Source organism: Pteropus medius, unplaced genomic scaffold, assembly GCF_902729225.1.
Source record: "Pteropus medius unplaced genomic scaffold, Ma_sr-lr_union100, whole genome shotgun sequence".
In the NCBI taxonomy this organism is placed as follows: Eukaryota; Metazoa; Chordata; class Mammalia; order Chiroptera; family Pteropodidae; genus Pteropus; species Pteropus medius.
Window position 1 is genome coordinate 22904000 of NW_024349803.1, and position 6185 is coordinate 22910184.

The window sequence follows — 6185 nt, forward strand, 5'->3', positions numbered from 1 at the left end:
CAGCAGAAGAACCCCCAATGCATGCAAGCGCTTGCAAATCCACCGAGAACTCCCAAAGAGCGGGGCAAAAACTTGTGCTTCGGGGGGCGGGGGGGACAGCACCAACTCCCCGCGCCCTCCGCCCGGCCGCAGCCGCTACCTTGGTGCCCGGGGAGCCGCGCCGGTATGCGGGAGCAGGGCGCGGAGGGGGCTCAGCGGCCGCTGTGTCGTCCCATGCTCGCGAAGTGGGAGCTCGTTCCGTTAGGCTGGGAGCGGAGCGCCCACACCACCTCTCGGCGTGGCTTCGCTCTCCGCCCTCCGCCTCCTCCTCCGGCACCACCTCCTCCTCGCCTCCCGCCCCGCGAGCCCGAGGACGCGCCTCAGCAGCACAGCCACATGGTTACTGCACTTGGACGCGGCTCCTGGTGCCTTATATAGGCCGCGTGGCTCCCTGGGCAATGTAGTCCGTGGCCGGGGTCGCGGCGGCGCCCGGGGCGGCGGGGCGGACTACATGTCCCAGAATCCCTTGGGCTCGGGGCCGGGCTCTAAATAGACACGGGCGGGGGCGGAGGGGGGGGCGTCCCGGCTCTGAACTCGGCTGCTAGTCCTGAGCTGGCCAGGCTTGGGACCCACCACCCAGAGCCACCCCTGGGGGGCGCCCCTACCCGTGGGGACGCCCCTCCTCCTCCAGTTGCTCCCCTTCCCTTGAGTCCAGGTGTCGCTGGGAGCCGGGGGCGGGAGCGGCTCGGATTTCTGCTTTGGAAGTTTTTACAGGCTGGCACCCTCCTCCTCCCCGCCTGGAGTCCCGAGCCAAGAATTTCAGAAATTCGGGGAACCGAAACGGCAGTGTTTGCGGTCAAGGATTAGAAGTGCGAGGTTGTCTTTATTTAATCTGCTCGGGTTTGCACAGAAAACTAAGTCCTGGGAGCGCGGTCCACGCAAGCGGGGCCCCAGGCTCAGGAGCACGTCCCTGGCCCGGACCGCGCGTGCCCTCCTCGCCTGGCAGCGGGTGGACAGCGCGAGCCCCCCGCTCCCGCGCGCAACCGGAGCAGCCGTATTGTGACTTGTCAGCGCTGAGATGGGGAGGCAGAGTGTAAACACAGACCGCGACCTCGGTCCTGACCCTGCTTCAGGCAGCCCCTCTGCTCCCGGGAGCTGTAAATGCTTAAGTAAATAAACCGCAAACCAGAAAAACAGGGCTCAGGAGAGAGCCGTCCGCACGGCGTGCGCGCCCCGGCGGGGCGCCCTCGCGCAGCCCCCGCAGGGGCGTCGGGCACCAGGTGGGTTTCAGCCCACTGCAGAGAAGTGCCTGCGCTCCCGGCGACGGGCTGCCTCGGGCTCGGCTTCTGGAAGGAGCGCAGAGCTGAGCTCCCTTCCTTAGATGATGGGCATTCGCTCCGCAAACATTTCCCGAGTGTCTGCTGGGCGCCGGGCGCTGGGGCACGATGGCGAGCCAACAGGCATCTCGGCACCCCAGATGGGCACTGTCTGCCTCAACAACGGTAGCAGTAATAATTGAGGAGACTGATTTTTACTGAGCCCAGACCGCATGCACCTGTCATGCGTCGTGTTACTGAGTTTTAACAACTCTAGGCCTATTTTTTACCCCTGTGTGATAGGTGCACACCCGAGGGCTCAGAAATTACCCGATTTCCCAGGATGACACCGTGAATTAAGGAGTGCGGCCTGGTTTCCAGTCCCAGCTTGCAAGTCTCTGCCTTTGGGGAAATCCATCACCACTGCCTTAAGCAGCCTCCCCATTTTAGAAGCAGCCTCTGAGCCCTTAGGCAAGTCATTGTCATCTCTTTGTCCCAGTTTTGCCATCATGGGAGAAAAACACTTGAATGTGACTCCTTTCCACTTTCAGGATTGCTTGACATGGCGTCAACAGTCCTGTAAAACTTCTGGAATCAATTAAAGGAGCACCACAGCTAATAACTATTACTAACATGATAATGCCGACAATAATAACTGACATTTACTGGGGACATGCCTTGTGCCAGACAATATTCTGAGCTCTTTATGTACCTTATCTCATCAAAACTTACTAATAACTCTTTTTTTTTTTAATTATGGGAAAATTGAGGCACAGAGAGGTTAAGTCACTTCCCCCAAGTTGCACAGGCAGTCTTACTCCCAACCCCCAGACCTCACCTGCTACCCTCCGCAGCCTCCCCAAGTGACACATCTGCATGGTACATATCTGCCCGAATAAGCATTAAATGCCAGTCCAGGGACAGGCAAAGCTCCGTGGAAGACAGAGTTCCTGTCCTTTGTGTTCGCCCGTCCCGTCCTCTCTTTCAGCACTGTCCCCCGGTTACTGGGCACTCCCGCCTGAGGCCTCAAGCTGCCACCCTCCATCATCAAGAAACCCCATCTTGTCACAACAGGGTCCACACCTTTCCGCTCAGTCGCCTCTCTTCTTTTCCCCCATGAAAACAAACCCTTTCTAAAGGGTTGGGGGCTCTACCTGTCAAACAAATTCAACAACAGTGTATCTGGTAAATAGGAAAGAGTAAGTATTTCAGGGGCTTACCTCAGAAACGCGAGGGGATTTGCGAGTGGGTTTTCTGAAGACGACCTGGTGTTGCTCAAGAGCAAGAGTGGGGTGATGTCCCCCCTCACCGCTCAAGGGACACTTGACCCTTAGCTGCTTTATCCACTGTCCCCCTTCCACAGCACACATTCTCCCCGCCCCGCCTGTCCTCACAGAGGGTGGGGACTGTGCTTTATGCATGCCTGTATTCTCTACCTCCCCCGTCCAGCAAGCCTGAGTCCTCTGTCTGCATATCCTAGTAGACATGGGGGACGGGGGCGGGGGGAACCATTTGTTTAAAAGAAGCGTTTTAATAGGAGGTGTGCCGCACATATGGCAGGCTAGGTGGACATGTTTTTCGAGCACGCAAGTCTCATAGCCCACTCATCATAGGCTGTTTCCTCCACCTGTGTGTATACAAATGGTTCCATTCAACAGTTGGCAACTGGCATCAGGTTCTAGAAGCTATTAGGTCAGTAAAAGCAAAATGCCTCATTCAGTCCTTTTTATATTGATCCTGTGTTGAAATAAAACTTTGGATGTAGTGGGTTAAATAAAATAGATTACTAAAATTAATTTCACTTGCCTTTCTTTTTGCTATTTAATGTACTGTTAAGAAATTAAAAATTACATATGTGGCTCATATTATATGCTTATGGACAGCTCTGATCTAGAAAACCAAGAATCTAGATCTCGAGATCCACTTTGAGATGACAACCAGACCTAGAAATTGCCGTTCATGGCTTTGCCCTTGAACTGCCCGTGCAGCGAAGTAGGAGGGCTTTGCAGAGTCAGGGAAGTCTCGCGGTCCGAGCCGAAGTCCGAAGAATGTCTGAAACCAGCATATGGGTCAACGTCCAGGGAGACCCGACAAAGGGACAGGTTCTCCTCAGCAGTGTACAGCTGAAAACTCCGGCTGAAATACCTGCCTAGGAGCTCACCCTCGAACACTACCCTGATTAAGGGAGCAAGATATGCTGGAGTAAGCGGGGGCCAGAAAAAGCGGGCTTGACACCCAGCGGCGCCTGTAACCTTGACCATGGCCAGGCACCTAACCCTGCAGAGACTCAGTCTTTTGACAGTGCGAAGCCACTACTCCTTTCCCTGCTCGCCTCACCAGATTAAATGGGTCACAGGACACGAAAGGGCTTTGCAAGCTCACCACAGCTCACCCGAAGTAAGAGGATGCTGTCGACATGCACCAGGGGATGCTGACGTCCTAACGGACCGTCCGGCTCCGAACCAAACTTCAGACAGCTGAGGCAGCGCCGGGTCGTTTTCTCGCGGGCGAAAGATTTGAATTGCCTATGACGGTCACAATGCGCCTACTTGAATTCATAGCTTCGCCAGATGGCTCTGAAGTGGCAACGGAGAATTGATGGACGCTGCAGTCATAGGTCTTTGTCTTCGGAAGCTGATGTGCGATAAACTGCCATCAAAACGTGAGAACTATCAGCAAAGAGAAATCGCTCCTGTGTAGCCGGTCCACCAACCTGTCTCTCAGTCAGGGTGAGCTTTTCGTGCTGGACGGAGGGAGTCACAGCCCTTTTCGAGAATCTCATAAACCCCGTGCACATCTGCCGCGGTACGATGCAGATACTCAAACTCCAGCCCTTGGAGTTTCTCGTACCAATTCCCCAAAACTCGCTCGTAGACACTCCCAGAAAACCAGACTATCTTTCAGCTCCATGTTTCTATGATATCGTCTCTCCAACCAGATAAACTCCTTGAAAACAGGGACCAGGTCCCATGTTTGTGTACTCTTCATAGCATCGAGCTCAGCTCTGGGATACAAAGTGGGTGCTGGCTAAGTCACTGGCTGACTGACTATTGGAACTGCAAGAGTGGCTGAAAGAAACGACCCCTAGACACATAACGGCCCTACCTGAGGTGGAAAAAGTGTAGCCGGTGTTTGAACAACAGCAGGCAAGACACCGCTTCGCTGCGGAGCTGGGGAAAGGAGGATGTTTTTCCTGAGACCGGGCTCCGGGCAGCCTGTGAGGCTAAGAGAAGACAGGTATGCGCTGTCCTAAATCTGGACTTTAGAAGAGCCTGCCTGCCAGTAACCTGGCACGTGGAGGGAACACGGACAAATCATCAATGATTTGAGATCCAGAAGGCAGCACAGTAGCTACAGAAGAATACAAAATTAAACAGTTACTACCATCTTCTATCATGTGGAAAAGGCAGCGGCACCATCGCTGATGACCACTGCCGGCATTGTCTTGGACCACGCAAGCAAACGAGTGCTATCACCTTCTCACACGGTCTCTTCCTGTGAAACGGGCAGAACCAGTGGCTATTGTCGATGCAGAAACCCCACCCCCACCCCTCCTGCTTCCTATCTGCAAGACTACCATCCTAAATCGCTCCGGTAGCCGAGCGAGATCTGAGGACCTGAAGAAATCTTGGGAAACGCCTTATGATCTTATCCTCGTGTTTGAACCGAAAGGAAATCTGTTTGTCGAAAGAAAAACAGACAGCTCTTCTTTACAGAAGAATCCAGCTAATACATGCAGAAAGAAAATAAAATAAGAAAACACCATTTTACAGCTTTCAGTGTAATAATTTATTTAGACAAAGATATCATCAATAGATGCCAAACCCCCTGGGCTAAAGGTTGATGGGAATGGGGTATTCATAGGATGCTAAAAATCACCCCCCCACACACACACTACCCACTAACTACGAAGTGGAAAATGGATCTTTACAACAAAGAGATATGGCAATCTCCCACGTAAACCAAGCGATCGGACTTACCACCCACGACTGGAACAACCAGACACTTTTTGCATCCTGACACGATTCTATAAGAAGTATACAGCATCACACACGAAATGTTCTTGCCAGAAGCACTTGAGGATACAATCAGACAAACCTAGAATGCGGGGCATTCGACAAGACCGCTGGCCTGGACTCTTCAAATCAATCAGTGTCATGAAGACCAAAAAAAACGGCAGGAGGAGTACCTAGATTAACAAAGACCAAAACCAACCTCACAACTACACGCAACACGTGACTCTCGATTGGATCCTGCATTGAAAGAAATAAAAAGATAAAGCGACGGAACACATTTTTCAGCAACTGGAAAAATTTCAATCTAGACTATATATTAAGGAAAACTGTGGAATTATTCATTTTCTAGGTGTGATAATGGTATTGTGGTCATGTAGGAGAATGCCCTTGTCCTTGGGGGATGTACCCTAAAATATTTAGAACTGGAACCTCATGATGTCTAAAACTTACTCTCAAAAAAGCCATATTTACATAATCCAAAGTGTGTGTGTGTGTGTGTGTGTGTGTGTGTGTGTGTGTAAATCTTGACACATTAATAGATGTTTGTATGACCATTTTTTGTGATCATTTCACAGTTATGCTGGAGAATTATACCTTTGAAGGTGATAGTCTAGTACAACAAATTATTTAAAAATCTACATTTAACTGTTTAGGTAAAATGCAAAACAAGCTAGTTGCTATAACTAGACAACTTTTATGACAACAGTCTCCAATCTATGAGTGATCTCGTTTGTGGTGAGCTTGCAATATATTCTTCTCAGAGTCTTTTCAAGTCAGCCAGAAAAGCAAGGAGAATTATGCATGAGAAAGGGAAAGTGGGAGACTTGAGAATTTTTACAGGCTTCATTTTTCCCTTCCCCTGGGAAAATGATTT

The 6185-nt window shown here is 51.5% G+C and overlaps 1 protein-coding gene across 9 annotated transcripts in view; it reads right to left on the reverse strand.

Moving 5' to 3' along the window:
- The window catches only part of ITPR1 (inositol 1,4,5-trisphosphate receptor type 1), a 292239-nt gene extending 291856 nt beyond the window's left edge, over window positions 1-383 (reverse strand). For all 9 annotated transcript variants that reach the window (XM_039837946.1, XM_039837937.1, XM_039837945.1 and 6 more), the window contains exon 1: window positions 140-383. The gene's annotated coding sequence lies outside the window, so the exon portion shown is untranslated. The remainder of the gene's footprint in view (window positions 1-139) is intronic.
- Between the last annotated feature and the right edge of the window lie 5802 nt (window positions 384-6185).